Below are 14703 nucleotides of genomic sequence, written 5' to 3' on the forward strand. Positions count from 1 at the left end.
GGAGCTTCTAGAAGCTTCTTCATTTGTTCATGACAACATGAGAAAGGCCCATTAAGAATTTTCAATAAAATTCTCATGAAATGAAATTAATTCACAAGGCCCAGTTAATCATATTATGGCCGAGTGACATTAAGTCATCAAATGAACTTGTCAAAATTTATTGACATCCATTTCATCCTTATGTCTCAAAAGACAAAATTACCCTTTCGACAATTTTCGTTCTTGTTTTGACTTAGCTTCCAGTTTAACTATTCCTATCGATGTGATTCATGACAGTGACCTCATGGACCCAAATGAACAAGGCTTGAGCTAAACACTTGGACTCAAAAGTTCACAAACCTTTTCCAAGTTTAGCTTAATGCCAACTGACTCCACTAAAGAGCTGACAATGAAAATCTCTCGGTTCAAATGAATTTATTTTCTACTCAAGAATTCGACCTAATTATGATGAGCAGATCCACTGAATATTATCTATGTTTACCCTTCATGAATGTCATCAGCTAGTCGGGATTTACTAAATTACCATTTTACCCTTCTAGCTGTTATTTCCTCAACTCCTTTGTCGCTTGTGAATAAGTTAGAAACAATGTATTGACGAGGAGCTAACAAGTCACATTGTTTCATCCAAAAGAGTCAGGACTCAATTTGGACGCTGGCCAGTTCATTTATTCACACTCCAAGGAACAAAGCATGAGGTGACATACATTGCATTTCAGCAATCTTGTACATGAATTCCATATCTATGAGAACTTCACAAAGTTACTCATGACAGACTCACAACTTAGTACTTCACCAATAGGCCTTGTTCGGAATCACATAGGGAGTTTGAACTCTGACTTTCTCAAATGAGAATACTAAGGTGTGAAATGGCATGTCTCATTTCAGGATTAAGGTAAGCATGATGCAATTCATACATAGTGACTTCGAGACATAAGAGGTTAAATGGTTTGTTCTTATATTGTCTCTAGAAGTGCACTGGTCAATTCAGTATCTTCGGAAGATACCTAGAAGAACTATAGAGTCCCAAACTCTCAATGCCTCATAACCAGACATCATAGATTCTTCTAACAATCATACTGAGGTCAATAGTCCTTTGACCCTAAGATTGCGAATATATCGTTTTAAGCAAACTACGAAGAGTTTGTTCATGCAAATCTACATTTGTCTCTTCGTAAGTTGTTAAGTTTGTTTATGGACTAAAATACTAAGGTTTTATCATAAAGCTTCAGACAAGGAAGATTGAATGAACGTTTCAACTTTATTAATGAATAGATAGGCAATTACAAGCTACAGTCTTCATGAGACTTTATTACATCAAATGTACAAAATAAAGACTACAACTCTTCTTGTGGGCACCATTGACAACAAACTCCCACTTGACTCAAAGAAGGTGTGTGTAGTCCTTCATGCCTAATCCCTCACGATGTTGGTCGAAGACCTTGTTCGCTAGGGCCTTGGTGAATGGATCTGCGAGGTTGTCCACCGTTGAGATCTTCTTCACTTCCACGTCTCCGCGCTGCACGATCTCTCGAATCAAATTGTCTTTCCTCTCAATATGCTTAGAGCGCTTATGGCTTCTAGGTTCCTTTGAGTTAGCGACAGCCCCACTATTATCACAATAAAGGGTCATGGGCTCGTCGACGTTTGGAACAATTTCCAAATACTTAAGGAACTTTCTAAGCCATACAGCCTCTTTGGATGCTTCACAAGCAGCCACATATTCTGCTTCCATTGTGGAGTCAGCAATGCAAGATTGCTTAATACTTCTCCACACAACAGCTCCACCATTAAGGATGAACACAGATCCCGAAGTGGATTTCCTGGAATCCTTATCCGCTTGAAAATCGGAGTCGGTATATCCCATCATAGTCAGGTCAGTACCTGAGTATGTAAGCATCAAGTTCCTAGTTCTTCGAAGATACTTAAGAACATGCTTAACAGCAATCCAGTGCTCGGGTCCAGGGTTGGATTGGAAACGGCTAACTACGCCAACGGCGAAACATATATCAGGTCTAGTGCAAAGCATAGCATACATGAGGCTTCCTACGGCAGAGGCGTAAGGAATCTTCCTCATGTCTTCAATCTCTTGTGCAGTCTTGGGAGACTGGTCCTTAGAGAGTGAAACTCCATGCCTAAAGGGTGTTTGACCCCTCTTGCAGTCTTGCATCGAGAAGCGATCCATCACCTTATCCATATAAGATGCTTGAGAGAGCGACAGGGTCCGGTTTTTCCTATCTCGAAAGATTTGGATTCCCAGAATGTACGCGGCTTCTCCTAGATCCTTCATATCGAATTGCTTTGCTAGCCAGACCTTAACCTCAGATAACTTACCCACGTCATTACCAATGAGTAGTATATCATCGACATATAGTACCAGAAACACAACTTTGCCTTCGTGTATTAACTTGTAAACACAAGGCTCATCTATTGACTGTTCAAAGCCAAAGCTCTTTACAGTTTCATCGAATCTAATATTCCATGACCTAGATGCTTGCTTTAATCCATAAATGGACTTAAGCAACTCACAAACCTTGGTCTCTTGACCTTTATCCACGAAACCGTCTGGTTGAGCCATGTAAATGCGCTCGTCAAGATTGCCATTCAGAAAGGCTGTCTTGACATCCATTTGCCAGATCTCATAGACGAGAGCTGCAGCTATGGATAGGAGTATGCGGATGGATTTAAACATTGCGGCTGGCGAGAAGGTTTCTTCATAGTCAATCCCTTCTTGTTGGGTATAACCCTTTGCCACAAGTCGTGCTTTGAACGTCTCGACGTTCCCATCAGGACCCCTTTTCTTCTTGTATATCCACTTACACCCTACGGGTTTAATCCCTTCAGGAAGGTCTACAAGTTTCCAGACTTTGTTGACATACATCGAGTGCATTTCAACTTTCATGGCGTCAAGCCAAAGGTTTGATTCAGAACAAGCCATTGCTTGGCTACAGGATACAAGGTCATCCATGTCGGAGACGGCTACAAGAGAGTCTCCATAAGACATGTACCTGTCATGCTTTTGAGCAGCCCTCCCACTACGTCTAAGTATTACTTGACGAGATTCTGATGAGTTAGGTTGTGTTTCAGTTGGGGTAAGAACAGTTCTTACAGATGAGGTAGAAGCTTCGTTACCCAACTTTTCTTCAAGCACAATTTTGCTTCTAGGTTTCGCATCCTTCATAAAGTCCTCCTCAAGGAAACGAGCATTCGTGCTAACGAAAGTCTTATCGTCCTCGGGACTATAGAAAGTAAAACCTTTGGTTTCCTTCGGATATCCTACAAACAGGCACAATTCTGACCTACTAGCCAACTTGCTAGTCTTTTGCCTCAGCACGTGTGCAGGGCAACCCCAAATTCGGATGCGGCCAAGATTCACTTTACGGCCAGTCCATCGTTCATAAGGAGTACCAGGGACCGTTTTGGACGGAACTTGGTTCAGAATGTAGGCGGCTGTTTCGAGGGCATATCCCCAAAAGGAAAGCGGGAGTGATGAGTAACTCATCATCGATCTAACCATCTCCATAAGAGTTCGGTTTCTTCTCTCTGACACTCCGTTTTGTTGAGGTGTGCCAGGTGCGGTAAGCTGAGAAGCGATACCTTCTTCTTTAAGAAAGTCATCGAACTCTCCAGACATATACTCACCACCTCGATCAGATCGAAGGGTTTTGATCACTTTGCCAGTTTGCTTTTCCACTAAAGCCCTAAAGACCTTAAATACGTTAAAGGTCTCGGATTTGTGTTTGAGCAAATAGACAAACCCATATCGTGAGTAATCATCAGTGAAGGTAACGAAGTATTCGTATCCTCCACGTGCCTGTTGGCTGAGCGGACCACATACATCAGAATGTATTAGTTCCAGCAACTCAGTGGCTCTTCGACCTTTATCAGAGAAAGGTCGCTTAGTCATTTTTCCTTCTATGCAGGATTCACAAGTAGGTAGTGAGCCTATTGCAGAGGCTTGGAGTGGACCATCCCTCACAAGTCTCTTAATCCTTTCTAGACTGATATGACCAAGTCTTAAGTGCCATAAGTGTGTTGATTTTGTTAGATCGGATGATTCGGAAAGTTTGATCCTCTTTGGCTCCCTAATTAGATCGTTATCTATTTCGGTGTCTAAAAGAGAAGGTTGAGTGGGATAGATGTAAAAAAAGACCATTCTTCATACATGCATCAGTGACGAAAGAATCAGAAAAAGAAATACGAATTCCATTCTTTATAAACTTTAAATAATAATCTTGCTCGAAAAGTTGAGCAACAGATACTAGGTTTTTCCCAAAGGAAGGAACATAATAAACATTATTCAAATTTAAAGTTCGATCTTCAAAAGATAGCGTCACGGATCCCACAGCCTTCGCAGACACCACGCTCTCATCACCCCACTTGAAGCAGAAGTCGCCATCCTCTAAGCTTTTGCTTTTCCTAAAACCAGTCAAGGAGCAGCAAATATGGTTAGTAGCAGCGGAGTCAATAATCCACGATGATACATTATCAGCTACTAAACAGGCTTCAGTAACAAGTACAATACCTTTTGCTTTGGTTTTGAGGTAGGCAGGACAGGTCCTACGCCAGCGACCAGGCTCGTTGCAGTGGTGGCATTTATCGTTAGACTTATCCACCTTCGGAGCCTTTGGCGCCTTCTTCTTCGTTTGAACCTTAGGTTGGTTCTTCTTCTCGGCCTTGCGAGGTCTCTTCTTAGATCCAGAGGTGGAGGCAGTAGCATGTACCTCTCCTAGAGCCCTCTTTTTCTTAGTGAGTGCCTCAGCGGTTTGAAGTTCCTTCATGAGCTCGGTAACAGTGTACTCTAGCTTGTTCATGGAATAATTCAACTTGAAGGTATCAAAGGTTTCGGGGAGAGTTTCCAAGATCATATCTATTTTAGTCTCCCCATCAATCTCAGATCCAAGAATCTCCATCTCGTTGAGATAGCTAATGATCAGCATCATATGATCTCTAACGGGAGTTCCAGCCTTCATACGACAGTTCATGAATTGTCGGACCGCTTGTTGCCTAGCTTGACGTCCTTGCCCTCCAAACATCTCATGGAGATTGTAGAGCATATCGGTGGCAGTTTCATAATCACGATGTTGTTGTTGCAACACATTGTTCATCGATGCCAAAATGTAGCATCTCGCAATCTCATCGGATCGAAGCCAGGCCGCCAGGACGTCTTTCTCCTCTTGCGTCGAATCATCATTCGTTTGAGGACAGGGGGTGGTGAGAACCCATTTGTGCTTGTCGACAGTAAGGACTATGTCGAGGTTACGTTTCCAGTCGACGTAATTGTCGCCTTCGAGTTTATTCGAGGAAAGAATTGTAGAGAGAGGGTTGAGAGACATATTGCCTATAAAAAGTTGAAACAAGTTTATGATTAGTCTTTGGTTTAGGATTTAAGTTTCATTAAGACTTTTGTAAAATCCAAAGGTGTTATAAACCAAACGATAATTTACTCCCTCAAGAGAAGGCCGCAAAAAATCTCCATTTATAAGTAAATGACACATCATTAATGCTAAGCCAAGATGTCAATACATCTATTTTGACTAGCCACCTTGTAAATTGGTTTGATCACTCACATCCTTTCGCAGAGCCTCAAGGGAGGATACTAGGGATTGAGCCTAAGCGTGCAACCAACCACTTAGTCCAAAAGATCAGCTTTGAAAAACAATCCCCCAAGGGGAGGCCTTGCCATCATTGCATCACTCTCGGACGTAGCTCATTGAGCAATGATCGAAGCAATAACGCCTTGGAGTACTCACATTTAAGTGAGGGTCGCAAGAGCGGCTCTTAGTCCCACGTTATTGCATCTTTCACTAGTGTTGGGGATCGCGGGTTACAAACAACGAATATAACCCTCCCACTTAGTTTTTGGAGTTGGTTCATCGACTCTTATAAGTTCGGAAACAAATTTCCTAGTTAGAGAGCAACAGAGCGGACAACTAGAAGAGAATCCTAGATCGACATGTTCAGAGCAGTATTAGTGCATAAAGGCACAAGGTACATACTCGATCTTTTCCTATTTTCTATTTCGGGAAAGTGCGTGAGGGAAGTGTGAACTTCAACTCACTCGAACACTTGAAAGTTTGAGATTACACATCTTTTTATTTTTCGGCTTGTCTACAAGGAGACCTCCCACTCAAATTTTCAAGAGCATATAGATTTTGAACATATGTGATATAGATATAGTTTTGAAAACATTTTGAAAATTTATTTGATTTGGATGACAAAATATTTTCAAGTTTGAAAGTGAAAACGGTTTTTCAAAAATCAAACTAGTTTTGTAAAAAATTCAATTTCAATTAAACTTTCAAAAATCAAAACATTTTAATCTTACACATCATGTTTATAATCATATGAAAAACATTTTTGCTCAAGAAAATTTTCTCATTAGAGTTCTATAACTCATGGTAGTGGGGTTTGAAAATCCGGATTTCTAAAAAAACTGGAGTTTCAGACAGCCGCGCACCGCGGAGTAAAATCGCCATATCTGGCGGCTCCGATGTCCTTTTCAGCCGAAACCGGTGGCATTGTATAGAGGACAGACAGAGCTTTAATTTGATTCAAGAATCATTAAATTTCGATTTCTGAGCAGAGAGTTATGCTACTTTTAATGCGGGTTTACTCCAGCTCGAAGAAAAAGAAATAAATTAAAACTTTGGTCCTTTTTAGGTGAGAAAAAGAATCAAGTGTAATGGAACGTTTTAAGATGTTGTTTAAAGCTTTTATTTGTGTTTTATTAGCAGGGTAATAACATAGAATAAAAGAAATAACAACAAGCATAAAACGAATACGGTAAATAAAAGAAACTAGAAAGACAAAGTAACTAGTCACAAAATTTACCGAAATTTCTCAAACCTTTAAAACACGTTTTTCAATATAAAAAATTAAAAACTTTTAGAACTGATTCTAATGTGTTTTAAAAACATCCCAAACTCATAGAAAATCAACATGCTTTTTAATTTAAAGACATGAGCAATAAATTAAAAAAAATCTAAGATAACAATTCTAACTTGTCACAAAATTAGTAAACTTTCGAAAACGATTTTCAAGCTCATAATTTTAAAAACATGTACATGCTAATCATTGACCATAGCTCTGATACCATTTGTTGGAATCGATCTAGGGTTTGAGAAAATAATTAACGCTTCGTTAAGCGGCGGAATTTTAAAAATTTTCTTTTACAAGTAAAACAGTTTTTACTAACCTAGACAAGTGCAAGTACATGTAACTAAAAACCAATATGAGCTATGAAGTTTACTAACCTTTCTTGAAGCTTGAACCTTGTAGAAGCTTTTGGAAAGTTGCAACGCTCGTCTCCCCTCGCAGCACGTCTCTCTTCCTTTCCTCGGCACCTCGAGCAACCACGAAAGTTTCTATCACTAAATCACTCGAAAAGAAGGAATCAGTGAGTGGGCACTTTTAAACACTACGACTTAAGAACGAGTCTCGAAGTCGCAGAGCTAAACACTAGGTCGAGTGAGGACCTAGGTGCCAAGACAAGAAATAATCGAAAATAAACTAGAGAGAGAGAGAGGATTTTCGGCCAAGTTCTAGAGAGAGAGTCTCTCAAATCTCTTAAACTTGGATGAATCAAATGTGAGGAAATGAGGCTCCTATTTATAGGAGAGGTCTCACCTTCAATAAGGTAGTTTCCTCTTCTATAGAATATCACATATTCATGAGCAATTTCCTCTTTTTTCCCTTTGAGACACTCGGCCAACTCAAGGCTTCTAGAAGCCTTGATTTGTTTCCAATTTTGTTCAAGGCCTTGCCTTGTCTCTCACTTGGCCGATTCCCACTTTCCTCTTAGAGGAAATTTGTTTCCTCTTTTTCTTTTGGCAAGTATCTAAATACATTTATGCACAAAATAAACTCTCCTATTTCTCTATTAGGGTAGGCGCCCAAGTCTCTCTAGAAGGAGCTTCTAGAAGCTTCTTCATTTGTTCATGACAACATGAGAAAGGCCCATTAAGAATTTTCAATAAAATTCTCATGAAATGAAATTAATTCACAAGGCCCAGTTAATCATATTATGGCCGAGTGACATTAAGTCATCAAATGAACTTGTCAAAATTTATTGACATCCATTTCATCCTTATGTCTCAAAAGACAAAATTACCCTTTCGACAATTTTCGTTCTTGTTTTGACTTAGCTTCCAGTTTAACTATTCCTATCGATGTGATTCGTGACAGTGACCTCATGGACCCAAATGAACAAAGCTTGAGCTAAACACTTGGACTCAAAAGTTCACAAACCTTTTCCAAGTTTAGCTTAATGCCAACTGACTCCACTAAAGAGCTGACACTGAAAATCTCTCGGTTCAAATGAATTTATTTTCTACTCAAGAATTCGACCTAATTATGATGAGCGGATCCACTGAATATTATCTATGTTTACCCTTCATGAATGTCATCAGCTAGTCGGGATTTACTAAATTACCATTTTACCCTTCTAGCTGTTATTTCCTCAACTCCTTTGTCGCTTGTGAATAAGTTAGAAACAATGTATTGACGAGGAGCTAACAAGTCACATTGTTTCATCCAAAAGAGTCAGGACTCAATTTGGACACTAGCCAGTTCATTTATTCACATTCCAAGGAACAAAGCATGAGGTGACATACATTGCATTTCAGCAATCTTGTACATGAATTCCATATCTATGAGAACATCACAAAGTTACTCATGACAGACTCACAACTTAGTACTTCACCAATAGGCCTTGTTCGGAATCACATAGGGAGTCCGAACTCTGACTTTCTCAAATGAGAATACGTAAGGTGTGAAATGACATGTCTCATTTCAGGATTAAGGTAAGCACGATGTAATTCATACGTAGTGACGTCGAGACATAAGAGGTTAAATGGTTTGTTCTTATCTTGTCTCTAGAAGTGCACTTGTCAATTCAGTACCTTCGAAAGATACCTAGAAGAACTATAGAGTCTCCAACTCTCAATGCCTCATAACCAGACGTCATAGATTCTTCTAATAATCATACTGAGGTCAATAGTCCTTTGACCCTTAGATTGCGAATATATCGTTTTAAGCAAATTATGAAGAGTTTGTTCATGCGAATCTACATTTGTCTCTTCGTAAGTTGTTTAGTTTGTTTATGGACTAAAGACTAATGTTTTATCATAAAGCTTCAAACAGACAAGGAAGAATGAATGAACGTTTCTACTTTTTATTAATGAATAAGCAATTACAAGCAAGAGTCTTCACGAGACTTTATTACATCAAATGTACAATATAATGACTACAACTCTTCTTGTGGGCACCATTGACAACAAACTCCCACTTGACTCAAAGAAGATGTGTGTAGTCCTTCATGCCTAACCCCTCTTGATGTTGGTCGAAGACCTTGTTCGCTAGGGCCTTGGTGAATGGATCTGCCAGGTTGTCCACCGTTGAGATCTTCTTCACTTCCACGTCTCCACGCTGCACGATCTCTCAAATCAAATGGTATTTCCTCTCAATATGTTTAGAGCGTTTATGGCTTCGAGGTTCCTTTGAGTTAACGACAGCCCCACTATTATCACAATAAAGGGTCATGGGCTCGTCGACATTTGGAACAACTTCCAAATACTTAAGGAATTTTTTAAGCCATACAGCCTCTTTGGATGCTTCAAAAGCAGCCACATATTCCGCTTCCATTGTGGAGTCAGCAATGCAAGATTGCTTAATACTCCTCCACACGACAGCTCCACCATTAAGGATGAACACAGATCCCGAAGTGGATTTCCTGGAATCCTTGTCCGCTTGAAAATCAGAGTCGGTATATCCCGTCATAGTCAGGTCAGTACCTGAGTATGTAAGCATCACCTTCCTAGCTCTTCGAAGATAATTAAGAACATGCTTAACAGCAATCCAGTACTCGGGTCCAGGGTTGGATTGGAACCGGCTAACTACGCCAACGGCGAAACAGATGTCAGGTCTAGTGCAAAGCATAGCATACATGAGGCTTCCTACGGCAGAGGCGTAAGGAATCTTCCTCATATCTTCAATCTCTTGTGCAGTCTTGGGAGACTGGTCTTTAGAGAGTGAAACTCTATGCCTAAAGGGTGTTTGGCCCTTCTTGGAGTCTTGCATCAAGAAGCGATCCATTACCTTATCAATATAAGATGCTTGAGAGAGAGATAGTGTCCGGTTTTTTTTTATCTCGAAAGATTTGGATCCCCAGAATGTACGCGGCTTCTCCTAGATCCTTCATATCGAATTGCTTTGCCAGCCAGACCTTAACCTCAGATAACTTACCCACGTCATTACCAATGAGTAATATATCATCGACATATAGTACCAGAAACACAACTTTGCCTTCGTGTATTAACTTATAAACACAAGGCTCATCTATTGACTGTTCAAAGCCGAAGCTCTTCACAGTTTCATCGAATATAATATTCCATGACCTAGATGCTTGCTTTAATCCATAAATGGACTTAAGCAACTCACAAACCTTGGTCTCTTGACCTTCTTCCACGAAATCGTCTGGTTGAGCCATGTAAATGCGCTCGTCAAGATTGCCATTCAGGAAGGCTGTCTAGACACCCATTTGCCAGATCTCATAGTCGAGAGCTGCAGCTATGGATAGGAGTATGCGGATGGATCTAAGCATCGCGACTGGTAAGAAGGTTTCTTCATAGTCAATCCCTTCTTGTTGGGTATAACCCTTCGCCACAAGTCGTGCATTGAACGTCTCGACGTTCCCATCAGGACCCCTTTTCTTCTTGTATATCCACTTACACCCTACGGGTTTAATCCCTTCAGGAAGGTCTACAAGTTTCCAGACTTTGTTGACATACATCGAGTGCATCTCAACTTTCATGGCGTCAAGCCAAAGGTTTGATTCAGAACAAGCCATCGCTTGGCTATAGGAAACAAGATCATCCATGTCAGAGACGGCTACGAGAGAGTCTCCATTAGACATGTACCTGTTAGGCTTTTGAGTAGCCCTCCCACTACGTCGAAGTACTACTTGACGAGATTCTGATGAGTAAGGTTGTGTTTCAGTTGGGGTAAGAACAGTTCTTACAGATGAGCCCAACTTTTCTTCAAGCACAATTTTGCTTCTAGGTTTCACGTCTTTCATAAAGTCTTCCTCAAGCAAACGAGCATTCGTGCTAACGAAAGTCTTGACGTCCTCGGGAATATAGAAGTTGAAACCCTTGGTTTCCTTTGGATATCCCACAAACAAGCACAATTCTGACCTACTAGCCAATTTGCTAGACTTTTGCCTTAGCACGTGTGCAGGGAAACCCCAAATTTGGATGTGACCCAGATTTACTTTACGGCCAGTCCATCGTTCATAAGGAGTACCAAGAACCGTTTTGGACGGAACTCGGTTCAGAATATAAGCGGTTGTTTCGAGGGCATATCCCCAAAAGGAAAGAGGGAGTGATGAGTAACTTATCATTGATCTAACCATCTCCATAAAAGTTCAGTTTCTTCTCTCTGACACTCCGTTTTGTTGAGGTGTGCCAGGTGCGGTAACCTGAGAAGCGATTCCTTCTTCTTTAAGAAAGTCATCGAACTCACCAGACATATACTCACCACCTCGATCAGATCGAAGTGTTTTGATCACTTTGCCAGTTTGCTTTTCCACTAAAGCCCTTAAGACCTTAATACGTTAAAGGTCTCGGATTTGTGTTTGAGCAAATAGACAAAACCATATCGTGAGTAATCATCGGTGAAGGTAACGAAGTATTCGTATCCCCCACGTGCCTGTTGGCTGAGTGGACCACATACATCAGAATGTATTAGTTCCAACAACTCAGTGGCTCTTCGACCCTTATCGGAGAAAGGTCGCTTAGTCATTTTTCCTTCTATACAGGATTCACAAGTAGGTAGTCAACCTATTGCAGAGGCTTAGAGTGGACCGTCCATCTCAAGTCTCTTAATCCTATCTAGACTGATATGACCAAGTCTTAAGTGCCATAGGTGTGTTGATTTTGTTAGATCAGAGGATTCAGAAAGTTTGATCCTCTTTGGCTCCCTAATTTGATCATTATCTATTTCGGTGTCTAAAATGGAAGGTTGAGTGGGATAAATGTAAAAAAGACCATTCTTTAGACATGCATCAGTGACAAAAGAATTTGAAAAAGAAATATGAATTCTATTCTTCATAAACTTTAAATAATAATCTTGCTCTAAAAGTTGAGCAACAGATATTAGGTTTTTCCCAAAGGAAGGGACATAATAAACATTATTCAAATTTAAAGTGCGATCTTCAAAAGATAGCGTCACGGATCCCACAGCCTTCGCAGACACCACGCTCCCATCACCCCACTTGAAGCAGAAGTCGCCATCCTCTAAGCTTTTGCTTTTCCTAAAACCAGTTAAGGAGCAGCAAATATGGTTAGTAGCAGCGGAGTCAATAATCCACGATGATACATTATCAGCTACTAAACAAGCTTTAGTAATAAGTACAATACCTTTTACTTTCGTTTTGAGGTAGGCAGGACAGTTCCTACGCCAGTGACCAGGCTCATTGCAGTGGTGGCATTTATCGTTAGACTTATCCACCTTCGGAGCCTTTGGCGCCTTCTTCTTCGTTTGAACCTTAGGTTGGTTCTTCTTCTCGGCCTTGCGAGGTCTCTTCTTAGATCCAGAGGTGGAGGCAGTAGCATGTACCTCTCCTAGAGCCCTCTTTTTCTTAGTTGAGTGCCTCAGCGGTTTGAAGTTCCTTCATGAGCTCGGTAACAGTGTACTCTAGCTTGTTCATGGAGTAATTCAGTTTGAAGGTATCAAAAGTTTCGGGGAGAGTTTCAAAGATCAAATCTATTTTAGTCTCCCCATCAATCTCAGATCCAAGGATCTCCATTTCGTTTAGATAGCTAATGATCAGCATCATATGATCTCTAACGGGAGTCCCAGCCTTCATGCGACAGTTCATAAACTGTCCGACCGCTTGTTGCCTAGCTTGACGTCCTTGACCTCCAAACATCTCATGGAGATTGTAGAGCATATCGGTGGTAGTTTCGTAATCGTGATGTTGTTGTTGCAACACATTGGTCATAGATGCCAGAATATAGCACCTCGCAATCTCATCGGATCGAAGCCAGGCCGCCAGGGCGTCTTTTTCCTCTTGCGTCGAATCTTCATTCGTTTGAGGACAGGGGGTGGTGAGAACCCATTTGTGCTTGTCGACAGTAAGGACTATGTCGAGGTTACGTTTCCAGTCGACATAATTGTCGTCTTCGAGTTTGTTTGAGGAAAGAATGGTTGAGAGAGGGTTGAGAGACATTTTGCCTATAAAAGTTGAAACAAGTTTATGATTAGTCTTTGGTTTAGGATTTAAGTTTTTAAACACTTGATAAAATCTAAAGGTGTTATAAACCAAACGATAATTTACTCCTTCGAGGGAAGGCCGCAAAAAATCTCCATTTATAAGTAAATGACACATCATTAATGCTTAGCCAAGATGTCAATACACCAATTTTGACCAGCCACCTTTTAAATTGGTTTGATCACTCACATCCTTTCGCAGGGCCTCGAGGGAGGATTACTAGGGATTGAGTCTAAGTGTGTAACCAACCACCTAGTCCAAAAGATTGACTTTGAAAAACAATCCGCCGAGGGGAGGTCTTGTCTCATTGTCTCACTCTTGGACTTAGCTCATTGAGCAATGATCAGTGCAAAGCGCCCTTGAGTACTCTCATTTAAGAGAGGGCCATGAGGGTGACTCTTAGTCTGGCGACAATTGCACTTTTCATTAGTGTTGGGGATCGTGGGTTACAAACAGCAAGTATAACCCTCCCACTTAGTTTTTGGAGTTGGTACATCGACTCTTATAAGTTCGGAAACGGTTTTCCTAGTTATAGAGTGATAAAGCGGACAACTAGAAAAGAATCCTAGATCTTCATGTTCAGGGCAGTGTTAGTGCATAAAGGCACAAGGGACATACTCGGATCTTTTCCTATTTTCTATTTCGGGAAAGTGCATGAGAGAAGTGTGAACTTCAACTCACTCGAACACTTGAAAGTTTGAGATTATACATCTTTTTATTTTTCGGCTTGTCTACAAGGAGACCTCCCACTCAAATTTTCAAGAGCATATAGATTTTGAACATATATGTGATGTAGATATAGTTTTGAAAACATTTTGAAAACTTATTTGATTTGGATGACAAAATATTTTCAAGTTTGAAAATGAAAACGGTTTTTCAAAATTCAAACTAGTTTTGTAAAAATTCAATTTCAATTAAACTTTCAAAAATCAAAACATTTCAATCTTTCACATCATGTTTATAATCTTATGAAAAACATTTTTGCTCAACAAATTTTTCTCATTAGAGTTATATAACTCATGGTAGTGGGGCTGAAAATCCGGAATTCTAAAAATCTGGACTTTCGGAACAGCCGCGCACCTCGGAGTAAAATCTTCATAACTGGCGGCTCCAATGTCCTTTTGAGTTAAAACCGGTGGAATTGGAAAGAGGACAGACAGACCTTTAATTTGATTCAAGAATCATTAAATTTCGATTTCCGAGCAGAGAGTTATGCCACTTTTACTGCGGATTTTACTCCAGCTCAAAGAAAAAGAAATAATTAAAGTTCGGTCTTTTGATGTCGAGTGTAACGGAACGTTTTAGGAAGTTGTGAAACCTTTTATTTGTGTTTTATTAGCAAGGTAATAACATGGTATAAAATAAATAACAACAAGCATAAAACGATTCAAGTAAATAAAAGAAACTAGCAAGACAATATAACTAGTCACAAA

The sequence above is a fragment of the Urtica dioica genome, chromosome 1 (genome assembly GCF_054948205.1).
Source record: "Urtica dioica subsp. dioica isolate 48M chromosome 1, U.dioica_male_clone48M_v1_H2, whole genome shotgun sequence".
In the NCBI taxonomy this organism is placed as follows: Eukaryota; Viridiplantae; Streptophyta; class Magnoliopsida; order Rosales; family Urticaceae; genus Urtica; species Urtica dioica.